General features: G+C 46.4%; 1 protein-coding gene across 6 annotated transcripts in view; it reads right to left on the reverse strand.

Moving 5' to 3' along the window:
• The window catches only part of CELF1 (CUGBP Elav-like family member 1), a 104,063-nt gene that overhangs the window by 64,622 nt on the left and 22,639 nt on the right, over positions 1-16,802 (reverse strand). Inside the window, exon 2 of one of the 6 annotated variants that reach the window (XM_084631158.1) lies at positions 13,223-13,263. The exons of the other annotated variants lie outside the window; for them this stretch is intronic. The gene's annotated coding sequence lies outside the window, so the exon portion shown is untranslated. The remainder of the gene's footprint in view (positions 1-13,222; positions 13,264-16,802) is intronic. 6 annotated transcript variants of the gene reach the window in all.

A 16,802-nucleotide genomic window follows, 5' to 3' on the forward strand; every position in this document is an offset into this window, starting at 1 on the left:
GCTTAGGAAAGAATACAGATAAGTATACTGCCTGGTTCAAATGAAACAGAGACCATTTTAAACAAAAATTCTGGATATGGAGAATTGTGTAGGAGGCGGCCCAGTGGAGAAGATGGACCCATCTATCTAAGGAGTGAAGAGTCAGACGGCAAACTGTCTTAAGCAACATTTGAAGGGAGCAAACCTTGCGAACTGGACCACCTGCATGCAAGTGAATATTTGCTCCAAGAGCCTCAAGCACATCGGAACTCTCATGGAAGGCTGACACTGCAGACTGTGGCAGAGGTAGCGAATCACCTGAAAACGGTCCATAGACAGAAATGCTCTTGAACTCAGAGACTATTAGGGTCCCCCCCATGAACTGTATTTTTCAAATGGGAACCAAAATTGACTTCCCAGTGTTTAGGATGAGACCCAGATGGTCAAGCAAGCGCAGCAGTGTTGATTTGAGAAAAGACTTCTTCTCTGGATCTGACCCATAGTAAACAGTCATCCAGATAGGGGAAGATATGGTTCCCTTTCTTTCTGAGATATGCTGTGACAATGGCCATGCATTTCGTAAAAACCTGAGGGGCAAATGAGAGGCTGAAGGGAAACACTTTATACTGGAAATTGTGCTCCACCAAGACAAACTGAAGGAATTTTCTGTGCTAAAGCAAAATCGCCACATGAAAGCAGGTGTCCTGAAGGTCCAGGGAAGCAAGCCAGTTGTTCTGAGACAATGTGGGAAGAATAACTGATAGGATGACTATGCAGAAACTCATATATTTGATAGGTTTCAGAGTAACAGCCGTGTTAGTGTGTCTTTGCAAAAAGAAAAGGAGTACTTGTGGCACCTTAGAGACTAACCAATTTATTTGAGCATGAGCTTTCGTGAGCCACAGCTCACTTCATCGGACGCATACCGTGGAAACTGCAGTAGACATTATATACACACAGAGACCATGACACAATACCCCCTCCCACCCCACTGTCCTGCTGGTAATAGCTTATCTAAAGTGATCATCAAGTTGGGCCATTTCCAGCACAAATCCAGGTTTTCTCACCCATACTTGATATATTTGTTGAGGACCCAAAGGTTGAGAATGGGTCTTACCCCTCATTTTGGTTTGGGCAACAGAAAGTGCCGGGAATAGAAACCCTGACCCTGGTGATCTGTCAGAACCTCATCCACCGCTCCCAGCACCAGCAGAGAGCAAATCTCCTTGAGAGCAGTATCTCATGAGATGGGCCCTGAAGGGGGACAGGGAGAGAGGATGGGGAGGAGGGATGGAGAGGAACTGGGTGGCACAGCCTGATCTGATCGTGATTAAGACCCAGCTGTCAGTGGTGATCCAGCCCCAAGCATTGTGAAAGCGGGTCAGCCTGTCCCCAAACAGTGGGGATATGGGGAAGGGAGTGACGAATGGAACACTGCTCTGGACCAAGGAGTCAAAATGGGCATTGGAGGGGTGCTGGGGGAGGTCATGTGGACTGTTCAAATCCGACTGCTTCCTCCTGTGAGATCTATGCCCCTTTCTGTCTCGGGTAGTCCCGCTGTCTCAGAGGAAGGAAAGGCTACCCGAACGTGAACTGCAGAGGATACTGAGGCCGCTGTTGAATGCCGTAGTGGCATCTCTGCATCTCCAGGTATACACCCCCAAGGACCAAAGAGTAGCCCTAGAGTTGTTGAAGGAGTGCTGAGTCTCAGTTTTATCCAAGAATAGTGCCGGGCCATTGAAGGGCAAATTCTTCATGGCCTGCTGGACACTAGGGGCAACACCTGAATTCTGCAGCTAAGACCTACTCATGGTCACCACAGAGGTCATTGCTCTGGCTGAAGTATCCACGACATCCAACTTGGACTGCAAAGCCACCAAGCAACCTTTGGTAACAAATGCCCAAAATCCCTCCCTCGAGGCATCAGGCAGCTGGTCTGTGAATCTGGACATAGCTGTCCAGTTGACGTAGTCATACTTGCACAGTAATGCTTGCTGATTAGCAATTCACATCTGCAAGGAAGAGAAGCTGCCCACCAGCTCCATGTACTTAAGAGGAGTCCTCCTTGGAAGTGGATTTAAACCTGCCTGTCTGGCTCTACTGTTCACCACAGGTACTACCAAGGAGCCTGGGGCTGGATGGGAATAAAAATCCTCAAATCCCTGCATAGGATTGAAGTAGCACTTTTCCATGCGTTTAGCTGTAGGTGGTACCTAAGTCAGCATGCTCCAGAGGACCTCAGCAGGCTCAAGGAGCGCATTGTTAATAGGGAGGGTGACTCTCCCAGGGGCAAATGGCTGCAGGACATCCACTAACTTATGGTTGTTCTCCTGGAGGAACTCTGCTTGAGTACCTAGGAACGAGGTCACGTGTGGTAACAGGTCCTGGGCACCTTGAAATCCTCTGGTGCTAATGGCGAGGAAGAGCCCAGCACCGCAGAATAGTCCAGGAATGAAGATGAGCCAGTTAAGTGTGCAAGGGTTAGATCCTGCTCGAGAGCTGACAGGCCCGGGTTGGCTGACTCTCATAGACTTTAAAGTCACAAGGAAACATCATGATCATCTAGTCTGATCTCCTGCACATTGCAAGACACAGAACCTCACCCACTCCTGAAATAGACCCCTAACCTCTGGCTGAATTACTGAAGACCTCAAATCATGGTTTAAAGACTTCAAGTGACAGATCACCACAACAGAGCGGGCTGGCAATCTCTGCCTGGAGTGGGATGAGGAGCAGACCTCTGCAACTGAGGAGTGTCCCATGGATTCCATATGGATAGGGAAGTGGTAGCCAGTAGGCACCAGCCCATGGGCCTCCATCCTGACCACAAGACAAGCGTCAACTCGGGTACCCATAGAGTTCCATGAATGGCACTCGCTCAGCCAATGGGGAGCAGGAAGAGGAATCTCCTGCCCTGGACACTGAGGGGTCCTGGGCTTGGTGGGATAGCAGTGGGGCCAGCCCTGAGGGTGTGAACAGCTGGTCTGATGTGTCCATAGCCCAGACCGATGAGGAGCTAAGCACCAGCAGTGGAAACAGTACTGCTGGCACCGAGTATGCCTCAGTAACTTCCTGTGCTAGAAGCAGTGTTGATCCCAAAGTCGGCATCAGAACTGAAGTAACTGAGGGTGCCGAAGTGGAAGGCAGTGACTGCCACCGTGGCAATATTAATGGTGCCAGCCGCAGGGATACCAAAGTTTCCAGTGCTAAGGAGGTCCCTTGTGCTAGGGCTGGCCCCAGCCTCGTTTCCATTGAGCATGTAAAGGAAGCATTGAGGTGCAGCGCCGACAGATCCATAGGTACAGTGGCTTAGCCAGCCAATGGGGCAATAAAGGATACAGCCCTGGCAAAGTCCTGTACCAAGGGAGAAGTTGGGACAGAAACACAGAGGAGGTCCACTGTTGTCTGATATGCTGCTGGCACAAAAGCAGCCAGTGCTGGAGTCACCTTCGTCGTTACAGGACTCAACAGCTGCTTCACAGCTGCAACTGGAGTCAACAGTACGGGGCCTGGGGCCTCTGACCTCTCTGCACGTTGCTGCGGAGCAGTTGACAGGACTTGCTCCATCCTGCGCACGAGCATTCATCATTTGAGGATCCACATTTCTTCTAGGGGAGGGAGATAAAACCCAATGGGACCTGGAGTGCCCTTGGTCAGTCTTGTATGACCTTTTCCTCAGCACACTTGACAGGGAACGACTCCTCCATGTCTTGGGAGAGGTGCCAGCTCCAGGATGTGAAGCGACAGCACTCTCAGCACCTGAGGGGTAACCTCTGATCTGATGAGGGCCTTAGTGCAAAAGCAGGCCACGTGGTCTGTTTGAGCAGACTAAGATCCCTTGGCACTATGTCGGTTTCATGAACAACCTGCAAATCAAACAGCATTCCTTGATTTGGGCTTCACCTAAACATAGCAAGCACCATGTGTGGAGATCATTAGCTTGGGCTTGTCCCCCACCCCAAATGATGGACAATATTTAAACCTTGGTGAGGGCATCACCAGAGAAAACAAACAACTCACATGCACTAAGTCTAACTAACTATACTAGGGGTGCTAATTAATATATACAATTAGAGAACAAAGTCACTACAGTAGAACCAGAGTTACAGACACCTCGGGAATGGAGGTTGTTCGTAACTCTGAACAAGATGTTATAGACGTCAGCCACAGAGAGGTTGGGGCTGCAACTGGAGAGTGTGTGGGGGAGTGCGGGGGGAGGTGTCAGGGCTTCCCAGAGTAGACCATGCTATGTCAACAGGAGGGCTTCTCCTGGTAACACAGCTATCACGTCTTGGGAAGGTGGAGTACCTACTCCTGTTGGCATGGGTAGAGTCTTCATTAAGTGGTGCAGCTGTGCCACTGTAAGTGTAGACAAACCCTTAGAGTATCTTTCCCAGACCTGAAGAAAAGCTTTATGTAGCTCGAAAGCTTGTCTCAACAGCTGTTGGCCCAACAACAGATATTACCTCACCCACTTTGTCTCTTTAATTACCAGAGGAATCTGTTATCCCCAGAAAGAACAGTGTTCAGAGCCCCTCATTGATTCACTGTGTTCCAGCTGGTGGTTTCTGTGCTGTCTTTTTTCTGGTCTCTAGATTGAAATAGGACCTGAATGAATCCTCTCCATTATCCCCACCTGGCATCTGACATAAGAATCACTCTACCTCATTCACTAATGGGTGGATCTCTTCAAAAAAATCTGATCCTGAGAAGAGACCCTGGGAGCACTCATCAGAGCAAGTTGGGGGAAAAAAAGCTATCATCCATACGCAATAAGAAAAAACGTTCTGTGGGATGGTAAAATGGGAGTGAAAAGATAAACCTCCTTTGGAAACTTATTCAGATGGAACGCTGTTCTGTTTGTTCCTGATTCTCTGAGTCTAGAAATAAGATGGTGAGCTGGTTGTAATGCTCTAAAGTGAAGCAGATGATAGTTTCATTCATGTCATGACCTTTCCACGGGTTACTTGAGACTGGAAATGAAATAATGCTGTTCCTATGATTCTTGCCCAGCTCTACTGAGTACCCCATCTGGGCAATATCCAATAACTTAATTCTGATGAAAGCTACATTTGCTCCCAAATGGAAAGAGCCTGGCACCAACTGAGCACTAACCCAGATAGGGCTGACAAGGAGTCATGTGGATAGTTCTGAGGCAACTGACAGCAGCTACTGACCTCACAATCTGCACTTGCTCTAGCTACCAAAATGTAAAGTGATAATTTTTTCTAATGTACTTCAGGGACTGTTTCAACTTATTCCTTTCTATAGTGTCTGGCAGAAGCAAGGACTGTAAGTCCACTTTTCCGATGACTCTGAATAGCCTCAGCTTCCCATAGTTTCACACTGTATCACTAAGATAGCTGGGAACTGATTTGCCTGAGCATCTGTTCCTGAGGACCAAAGCCCCATATAGCTGCATGAAACAGATTTGTATTACACTATCTTTATCAAGGAGATGCTCTTAAGGCCATGGATTTGTAAGCTAAGAGGGACCACGTTTGCAATACTGTTCACCCATGTTAGCATTCCTTATGAAAGCATGCAGAGGCATTGAGGGTGATAGATAACAATTTGTGATTTTCTTGTCGGCTAGTCTGATGCCACCAATAAGTTTCCATGCCCCAAGGAGGGGGTTGAGGTGATGCCTGACTGGACTATGCTGACTGTGTAGGACCTATTTAGTGAGAAGACCACTCTAAATAAAAATCTCCCTCAGCTGGAAACGCTGAGTCCAGGACCACTACAGGATATAGCCACATTTACTTTTGGTAGTGACATCAGATTGAATTTGGACTGGTGCACACCAAGAAACCTTCTGGCTTTACAGGATAGAGACCAGTGGAGCTGAAAAAAAAAAAACAGATGGTGGGGCAAGAGGCTCTTTACTGCCTGCTTGTTCTTCCACATCTGGGCTTTTCTCCCTCTCATCACTCCATTGCTAGTGGCTGGGGGGTATGGGGGAGAAGGGGAGAAGAGTGGTGATGATGAGATAATCTGCAGCAGAAGATGGGAACAATAATCCTGAACACTAGGGCGTGGTGCCCCATATCAGCAGCTGGGAATGACAGCCCAATAATTAGGGCATGGCTATACACAGCAGGAGCTGGTGATGACAGCCTGATACTTTCCCAGTCTTTCTAGTGCAGCAGGAAACCCCCATTCATTTACTACATCTTTCCAGGGAGCCTGAGGAGGGATATGCAGCTCCAGCTTGATTAGGACAGCTACAGAAATCCTAAAACTAATTTCACAGTACTCTGCTGAAAGAGTTCATACTTTTGTTGTTGTTTAGTTTTTTATATATATGTACTATATAAAAATAAAGAAATCACTATTATTTTATATATGTATGTGTGCGCACACATACACGCCCAAAGCAATCCATACATGTTCATGGCCTGGCCTTTTCTTCACTGATCTGCCACTACAGCCTGGGATATCAGTAAGTATCCCTTGGAAGGGCTGTTAGAAAGGTAGTGGGGAAGGGAGTTAGGTCTAACAGCTACTGTACTCTCTGATGTTTGCTTTGTCATCCATGCTGTGTCCATAGCCTGAGGGAAGGCAAAGGAGGAGATGGCTGAGCTCCACAATCAGGAATATGGCTGCTGGTGTGGGCTATAGGGACATAAGTGGGATTCTCCATCTGGTGCACTGCCCTTCTAGCTTCACCCCCCTCTGGAGGGGGGGGTGAAGGGGGACAAGATGCTTGCCGCCAGAGACAGTTTTCCAAATCTTGCCTGGGAAAAGGGTGCCAAGGCAACTTCACCCAGACTGAGCTGACAGGAGGGGTTGCACTCTGCCCACAGAGGTCCCCAACACGACACTCAATAAGGGGATGAAACAGGTGACACAGACCTTTCCTTTCGACTCTGGCTCTTATTGGTCTAATTCTCTCCCTGAGGCTTGCAAAGGCATCAGCTGCTGCAAACACTGCACCAGGGGAAGCACAGCTGAAGTGGAAATCTCCCCAAAAGGCAAATGCAGCCCTAGGACACAGCTGGAAATATTAAGCCAAACTGTTAGTCAGAAATCTGAAATCAAGTCTGGAATTTCCCTCAGAAAAGCCTTGCAGCCGAGGTGCCTTGCTGAGCTGCTAGCCACTGGGAAGAGGAGGTTACTCACCCTGTGCAGTAACTGACGTTCTTCGAGATGAGTGTCCCTGTGTGTGCTCCACTTCAGGTCAAGGTGTGTCCCAGCGCCTTCGATCGGAGGTTTCTACAGCAGTACCCCCACGGCTGTGCACGCACTGTGCCTGCCTCTTGAGCTGACAGTGTTCTAATAGAGCGTGCACAGCCCGGGCTCCTCAGTTCCTTCTCTACAATGAAGTGTGTTAAAAATTCCGAAGGGGGGGGGTAGTGGAGCACCCACAGGGACACTCGTCTCAAATAACATCCGTTACTGCACAGGGTGAGTAACCTCCTCTTCGAGAGAGAGAGATGTCCCTGTGGGTGCTCCACATCAGGTGACTGAAAAGCAATATCCCTTAGGATCACTGGGACTTCAGATGAGGCAAGAAGGCTGTTGACAAGACAGCTTTAACCAACCAGGTGTCAGACGCTGCAGTGTGGATGAGAGAGTAGCGCTTAGCGAAGGTAAGGTTCGATGCCCAGGTGGCTGCCTTGCATATGTCAGACAGTGGGACATTACGGAGAAAGGCTGTGGAGGTGGAGACAGCTCTGGTAGAGTGTGTTCTAATCTAATTGACATACGAGGTTGTATTTGCCTGAGTTGGTAACAAAGGCGTATGCAGTCAGCAATCCATTTGGAAAGTCTCTGTTTAGAGATAGCATTTCCTTGTGAGTGCTGAGTAGTAGAGACAGAAAGTCTGGGGGTTTTCCTAAATGGTTTTGTTCTATCCAGGTAAAAGGATAATGCTCTGCGAACATCAAGAGTGTGTATTGTCGTTTCAAAGGCGTTAGCGTGAGGTTTTGGAAAAATGTTGGAAGGTGTAGGTAAGAACCTTCGATGCATACGGAGTGTGACCTTATTGCGGAAGAACGTGGTATACGGAGGGTCTGCCATAAGCGTCCCCATTTCTCCTACTCGTCTGGCAGACATGATTGCTATGAGGAAGGCGGTCTTCATGGATAGGTGGAGAAGGGAGCAGGTAGCCATTGGTTCAAAGGGTTTATCCATCAGGGCTTTGAGGACTAGGTGTAAATCGCAAGGTGCAGCAGGCGGTTTCACATCTGGATATAACATCTGGATGCCCTTCAGGAACCTTTTGGTGATTGGATGGGCAAAGACCATTATGTTGTCAACCTTATGGTGGAAAGCGGTGATTGTTGCAAGGTAGACCTTGAGTGAGCTTGTAGAGAGGTCAGATGTTTTAAGGTGTAGCAGGTAATACAGTATCAGTGGGAGCGAAGCAGAAACTGGCGAGGTCTGTTTGCCAGCGCACTAAGATGTAAACCATTTCTATTTATGCAGGTAGGTAGTGCGCATGTTGTGTGTTCTGTTGTGTAGCAAGACAGTGCATACTTGGTCCGAACATGTTAACTCCGCATTAGAGAACCATTGATCAGCCAGGCCCTCAGGTGGAGACGTTGTACTTCGGGGTGAAATAGTTGTCCCCTGCATTGTGATAGGAGGTTGCTGAGTGGTGGAAGGGGAATGGGAGGCTTGACCAACATGCGCAGGAGAAAGGGGTACCACATAAGAACATAAAATGGACATACTGGGTCAGACCAAAGGTCCATCCAACCCAGGAGCCCCAGAGGGAGTGAACTTAACAGGTAATGATCAAGTGATCTCTCTCCTGTCATTCATCTCCACCCTCTGACAAACAGAGGCTAGCCATTCTGGCTAATAGCCATTAGTTCTTTTAAACCCTGTTGTAGTCCTAGCCTTCATAACCTCCTCAGGCAAGGAGTTCCACAGGTTGACTGTGCACTGAGTGAAGAACAACTTCCTTTTATTTGTTTTAAACCTCCTACCCATTAATTTCATTTGGTGGCCCCTAGTTCTTACATTATGGGAACAAGTAAATAACTTTTCCTTATTCACTTTCTCCACACCACTCATGATTTTATATACCTCTATCATATCCCCCCTTAGTCTCCTCTTTTCCAAGTTGAAAAGTCCTAGCCTCTTTAATCTCTCCTCATATGGGACCCGTTCCAAACCCCCAATCATTTTAGTTGCCCTTTTCTGAACCTTTTCCAATGCCAGTATATCTTTCTTGACATGAGGGGACCACATCTGTATGCAGTATTCAAGACTTGAGCATACCATGGATTTATATGAGGGCAATAGGATATTCTCCGTCTTATTCTCTATCCCTTTTTTAATGATTCTTAACATCCCGTTTGCTTTTTTGACTGCCACTATGCATTGCGTGGATGTCTTCAGAGAACTATCCACGATGATTCCAAGATCTTTCTCCTGATTTGTTGTAGCTAAATTAGCCCCCATCATATTGTATGTATAGTTGGGGTTATTTTTTCCAATGTGCATTACTTTACATTTATCCACATTAAATTTCATTTGCCATTTTGTTGCCCAATCACTTAGTTTTGTGAGATCTTTTTGAAGTTCTTCACAGTCTGCTTTGGTCTTAACTATCTTGAGCAGTTTAGTATCATCTGCAAACTTTGCCACCTCACTGTTTACCCCGGTTGTCTGGGCCACGCTGGGGCTATGAGAATGATGTTGGCTCTGTCTGTTTGTATCTTCTGAATTACTCTGTGCAATAGAGACATTGCTGGGAACACGAACATGAGAGTCTCGGTCCAAGGGAGCATAAAGGCGTCCCCCCATGAGTGTTTCCCCAGGCCTGCTCTGGAGCAGAATGTTGGGCATTTTTTGTTTGTTGCTGTGGCAAATAGATCCAGTTGGGGATAAACCCAGGTCTGGACAATGTTGGAAAGAATGGTGTTGTTGAGTTCCCACTCATGCTGTAAGGAGAACGATCGGCTGAACTCGTCTGCGGTGGTATTCTGAGAACCTGGCAGGTATGATGGGGAGATATGGATGTTGTGTTGAAGGCACCAGTTCCAAAGTTTTACTGTCTCTGTGCAAAGGGAGTGTGATTGGGCTCCCCCGTCTGCTGACATAAAACATGCATGCGATGTTATCAGTCATGATTCAAATTTGGTGGTTTTGTATGATGGGAAGGAAATGGAGGCAGGCATTGCATACGGCCTGGAGCTCTAGCAAATTTATGTGAAGCCTGGTTTCTGAAGTGGCCCAGAGACCCTGAGTGGTAAGGTGGCCGATGTGTGCTCCCCATCCTGTGAGGGATGTATCTGTGGTGATGGTAATTGAAGGGGGATCTTGTCGGAAGGGAATCCCGGTGCAGAGGCTGATGGGAGAGGTCCACTACAGGAGTGAATCCTTGACTTTCTGGGGCATAGTTAGTAACCTGTTTAGCCTGTGCTTGTTTGGTTTCTATACCGTGGCTAGCCAACCTTGAAGGCATCGCATGTACAGGCAAGCATTTGCGACCACAAATGTGCAAGCAGCCACATGTCCTAAGACCTGTAGGGAGTCTCAGACTGTAGTCTGTGGGCTGGCACGTATCTAGATAATAAGGATGCCCATTTTGTGGCATCTGTCCGGGGGGAGAGATGCAAGACCGGTGGCGGAATCGAGGTGGGCGCCAATGAAGTTGATTTGTTGGATAGATTGTAAGGTAGATTTGTTTTTGTTTATTTGCAGGCCCAAGGTGCGGAAGCAGTGAAGGGTTGCAAGAGTTGCGTGGCTCACTTCTAACTGAGTGGGAGACTTAGGAGACAATCGTCCAGGTAAGGAAATATGAGGATTCCTTTTTTTCCAGAGATGTGCTATTACAACTTCTAGCACCTTGGAGAAGACATATGGTGTGGTGGAAAGGCCAAAAGGGAGGACCCCGTATTGGTAGTGTTGCGCTCCCACAATAAACTTGAGGAAACGTCGATGGACAGGGTAGATAGAGACATGGAAATATGCATCTTGGAGGTCGATGGTTGAAAACCAATCTTCTGCTCCAGCGTCGGAATTATCATTGGGAGAGTAACCATCCGGAATTTCTGTTTTTTGACGAACTTGTTCAAATGTCGAAGATTGAGGATAGAGCGTCAACCGCCGCTTTTCTTTTCCGTCAAGTAGTAGTGGGAGTAAAACCCTTTCCCTCTGTGTTAAGGGGGCACCTCCTCTATTGCTCCGAGATATAAGAGATGTTGTACCTCCTGACAGAGCAATTGTTTGTGAGAGGGGTCCCTGAAGAGGGACGGGGAGGGAGGGTGAGTGGGAGGTAAGGAGAGGAAGGGGATGGCATAACCCAATCTGATAATTTCCAGGACCCAGCTGTCCGTAGTGATGGTTTGCCAGTTGGCCAGGAACAGACGCAAACAATGTCCAAAAAAAATGGTTGGTTGGCTTTGGCACTGGAGAGGGTGAGAGGTTTTCCTATACCCTTGACCAAGACTTCAAATTTGTTTATTTGGGTAAGGAGGGTGGGTCGCCATTGTTTGCAGAGGGCGATGTCGTTAGTTCCTGGGCCTATGTCATTGTTGTGTATCATATTGTCTTAAAGGTGGATGTAGCGCAAAGGTATGGTAACGTGATCATTGGTATGGCTGATATCTATATTGTCTCTTCTTTGAGGCAGGTGTTTGGATGCCTAAGGATCGGAGAGTGGCACGGGAATCCTTCATGGAGTGAAGGACCTCATTGGTTGTAGTGGTGAAGAGCTTGTCTCCATCGAAAGGGAGATCTTCGACCCTGCTGGCAGTGTGACACCAAGGCAGCTGTGCCACGTGCGGAGGAACCCAGAGGGGAGCAGCTGTGGCCCTGGGCAGTTTCCCTCCACTCGAGGCTCTTGAGAGGGGCGCCATTGGAAACCAGGAGGGGATTTGGCACGCTGCTGCGTAGGGATGATGAGGTCAGACCTGCGGAATGTGGTGTTTTGCATGCAGAATCTTCCCCGAAGATGGTGGTCAAAATGAACTGCTCATCACTGAGGAGCGCTGGACAAAGCGCAGCAAGCCCCCAGTCCCGCTCCATCGGAGCCCCGGGTGAAGAGCAGCAAACCCCCTGGTCCCGCCCCCCTGGCAGGAGCGCCAGGCAGAGCACTGCAAGCCCCTGGTCCTGCTACCCCGGCCGGAATGCTGCAAGCCTCCAGCCCCGCTCTCCCTGCTGGTCCCGCTCCCCCAGCCGGAGCATGGCAAGCCCCCAGCCCTGCTCTCCCTGCCAGAGCGTGGCAAGCCCCAAGTCCTGCTCCCCTGGCCGGAGCTCGTGGGCTGGATAAAAGCAGCCCGCAGTTTGCTCACCCCTGGTGTAGGTAATCGACCTCCCTGAGAGGTGGTATCTAGGTCAATGGAAGAACTCTTCTGTCTAACTATAGCGATTTACACTGGGGATTAGGTCGGTACAGCTACGTCTCCCAGGGTGTGGATTTTTCACACCCCTTAAAAATGTAGCTATCCTGATGTAAGTTCCCAGTGTAAACCAGCCTTAGACATTTAGGTAGCTGGAGTCAGAGTGGAAGGATTTACTCTCTGTAAAACTATTCAGGTTTGGCTCCATTCAATCTTCAGACTGTATCATATCCCCATGACCATCCATTCTCACCCAATTTGTCAAAAAGGGAAGTTGTTTTATTAGAGGATCAGTTTCAGCGCTTCACAAACTTGACAAGGAATAGAACAAATCTCAACAGATCTTCATATTATAAAGCAGCAACATTTTCCTTCTTACCCTTTATTTCTCTAAGATCATTAAACCCCAAGCTGCACAGAAGCTTGCTGCTCACTTGGTACTCACAGTCCTAAACAAGTTGGTTCTCCCCGCCCCCACCACAGCATGCACATAGCAAACTGTCAAAAGCCTAAGCCCTGGTCTACACTGGGGGATGGGGGGATTGATCCAAGTTATGCAACTTCAGCTACGTGAATAACTGAGCTGAAGTCGATGTACTTAGACCTACTCACCGCGGTGTCTTCACTGTGATGAGTCAACTGCTGCCACTCCCCCATCAACTCCGACTGCGCCTCTCGTGGAGTACAGGAGTCAACAGGAGAGTGCTCGGGGCTCAATTTATCGTGTCCAGACTAGACGCGATAAATCTACCCCCGCTGGATCAATCGCTGCCCGCCGATCTAGCGGGTAGCATAGACATACCCTAAGGTTCAGGGGGCACTGCTCTTTGTAAGGGAAAATGAACACTCACTTTACTAAAGGCAATAGAAACCTTGCTCTAAAAAGGCATCTAAGAGAAAGGTCCAATAAGCAACAGAGAGGACCTGTATTTGGTTCATACCTGTAGCTATGCTCCTTCCTCTAGAGGTTCCAGTCTTCACTCTAAAAGACAAGAATAAAAATAGACACTGGGTGCTCCGGAGCTACAAGAAAAGATACCATGAATCATCAAGTAAGCTGCACTGTAAGTCACCCGACACAGGCGTAGGACTGGGGGATAGTAAAGTGAATTTCTAACCATAGAAATCAGCATGAGGTACTCACCATCTTTTACAGAAAATGTTTGCACTTTTTCAGAACTGGCAACCTTTTTTGTTTTGTTTTTTAACCCAGAGTGACAGACATTTATAAGCCCCGCAGAGGTGTCATGAGTCCAAAGGTATAAGTTTGTGCTACTTAGTTTTAGTAAGGTCTGAAATAAGCAACTCACTGTGCTTACAAATGTTGCAGGACATGATATTATAACTTCTCAGAGGTTTCAGATATGTCTCTTCTCAAGCCAGATACAAGCATGTGATCTCTGGAGTATCAGTATTAACATTTTGTGTAAGTTACAAACACTGCCACTAGTCAGAGGAACCATGACACATGTGGGCACCACTGATGAAAACTCTCTCTTTGTACTATTCAGGTATGTAGAACAGTGAAGGCTCCAAGAGTAACAAACAGATCTGATACAACCACCTCTGAGAGATCTGGGGAACATTCCTGCAGGAAGCATTTGTCAATATGGCCGGTTTTAACCACATTTAGAACCTAACTATACAGTCCATTTTATGTAAGTTTATGCACCAGATAGGCCTTACAACTCTCTCCCTTCTCAAATGAAACTAGAATTCAGCTTCTTATGCTCTGGTAATGCACTGTTCCTGGCAGATGCCACTTTTCCTCTATTCAAGTGTGCATGGGGTATCAAATTCTGTACAACTGGCAAGGAAAGATCTTGTGTTCACTGAGGATTTACCCCATTATCAGTCTTTGGTGGCCAACCACTGTTATAGCTGCATGGGTAAAAACACCTACTAGAGACAGGAAAACATAAGCTGCAACTTGCATCTGTAGAGTTTACTCTGGTGTCAAGCAGTGGTGAATTACACAGGTACAAATTGTGGCTGAGGGCTTGTCCATACAAGGAAATTATTCCAGAATAGGGCAGAGTGTGAATTTAAGGCAGAATAGCTATTCTGGAATAACTTCCATGTGTGGACAATTTTACTCCAGAATTCCAAAGTGGATTAGGCTAATTCAGGAAAAGGCACTCTTATTCCAAATATTTTTCTGGAATAGCTATCCTTGAATAGCTCTATGTGTAGACAAGCCCCTTACAATCGTTTACTGTATCTGTGCAAAGGGTTTGGATCAGTGCAGTTAAACAGGTGGCTGGCCACCAGTGTCTGAAATTCCCAGTGTAGATAAAGTATACATTTGTCACAGTGCTCAGATTCCAAGATTCTTTGTGTTATCTAGATCCCTGTGACTCATGTTTTTTTTTTAAGCTTCACTGCCAAATAAATAGCATCACCACAGGGACATATTTCACCACATCTCTTTTTGCAATGAGAAAAATTCTGCTGCTGCCTTCCCCCTGCAAGGGTGTGCATTTGGGTGTAGATTCTGTTTCCAACCTCCCCTACTGAGTATGTGGGGGAATTCTATTACTGTCCATCTTTCCCATGAAGAGGAATGAAGACTATACTACCTCATATTTCATGCAATGATGCAGGAGTGAGAAAAGATATGACTGCAGATGAACAAACTGTTGCCTCTAATGGGACACCAGTTAGATAAGATTGCTGCTGCTACTGAAAAGAATGGCTCAAGGCCTTGGCCCCCAGAACATGGAGTTAAGAACAGCTGCTTTATCAACACCTCTACATGGCACACTAGTCACATTTTCCAAATTCTCAGGCCTGGTCTATAGTTAAAGTTTAGTTTGATATAGCTACCTTACTCAAAGGCCATACCCCTGGGCAACATAGCTATGCTGATCTAACCCCAAGTATAGATGAAGATATGTCAACAGAAGAATGTTCCATCTACTGAATTGCTGTCGCTTAGGGAGGGGTGCTCCTACACCAATGGAAAAACTCCTTTCCTCAGTGTAGGCTGTCTACGCTACAGAGTAATGCTGCCATAGCTACAGTATCACAGCTACACTGCAATAGTCCCCAGAGAGCAGACATGGCTTGAGTCATGTTAACACACTGGCATCCCTACAGAAGACAGTCCCTGCCCAGTGAGTGTACCCCTACCCATTTAATGCATCTAACCTCCCCGACTAAGGGTTTATATTTAGACTTGACTCAACTTATTTCTGTTTGTTCCAGTAACAAATGTTTATTAATTAGCATTTATAATCTTATTGGCTAACTAACTAATAGCCAATCAATTAACTTGAGTTAAACCAGGACCACAAACTCTAATTTAGACAGATATGTGTTAGGGGCCCAAAATATTCTTAGTTAAAACAGTATAAATTAGGGCTGCCGATTAATCGCAGTTAACTCATGTGATTAACTCAAAAAAATAATCGTGATTAATCACACTGGTAAACAATAGAATACCGATTGAAATGTATTAAATATTTTTGGATGTTTTCTACATTTTCAAATATATTGATTTCCATTACAACACAGAATACAAAGTGTACAGTGCTCACTTTATATTATTTTTATTACAACTATTTGCACTGTAAAAATGATAAACAAAAGAAATAGTATTTTTCTATTCACTTCATACAAGTACCATAGTCCAATCTCGTTATCATGAAAGTGCAACTTACAAAACAGATTTTTTTTTGTTACATAACTGCACTCAAAAACAAAACAATATAAAGCCACCATTCCAGAGTATGTGTTCATGCTGATGACGGGTTCTGCTCGATAATGATCCAAAGCGATGCAGACTGATGCACATTCATTTTCATTATCTGAGTCAGTTGCCACCAGCAGAAGGTTGATTTTCTTTTTTGGTGGTTTGGGTTCTGTAGTTTCTGCATCGGAGTGTTGCTCTTTTAACTCTTCTGAAAGCATGTTGCACATCTCCTCCCTCTCAGATTTTGGAAGGCACTTCAGATTCTTAAACCTTGGGTCAATGCTATAGCTACCTTTAGAAACCTCACATTTGTATCTTCTTTGCATTTTGTCAAATCTGCAGTCAAAGTGTTCTTAAAATGAACACGTGCTGGGTCATCATCCGAGACTGCTATAACATGAAATATATGGCAGCATGCGAGAGCAAAACACATACAGTTCTCCCCTAAGGAGTTCAGTCACAAATTTAATTAACTAATTTTTTTTAAACGAGCATCATCAGCATGGAAGCACATCCTCTGGAATGGTGGCCGAAGTATGAAAGGGCAGACAAATGTTTAGCATATCTGGCACATAAATGCCTTGCAATGTCGGCTACAAAAGTGCCATGCAAATGCCAGTTCTCACTTTCGGGTGACATTGTAAATAATAAGCAGACAGCATTATCTCCCATAAAAGTAAACAAACTTGTATGTCTGAGTGATTGGCTAAACAAGAAGACAGACTGAGTGGACTTGCAGGCTCTAAAGTTTTACATTGCATTGTTTTTGAGTGCATTTTTTTTTTTGTACATAATTCTACATTTGTAAGTTCAACCTCCATGATAAA

Source organism: Lepidochelys olivacea (genome assembly GCF_965140295.1).
Source record: "Lepidochelys olivacea isolate rLepOli2 genome assembly, chromosome: 6".
NCBI classification, from domain to species: Eukaryota; Metazoa; Chordata; order Testudines; family Cheloniidae; genus Lepidochelys; species Lepidochelys olivacea.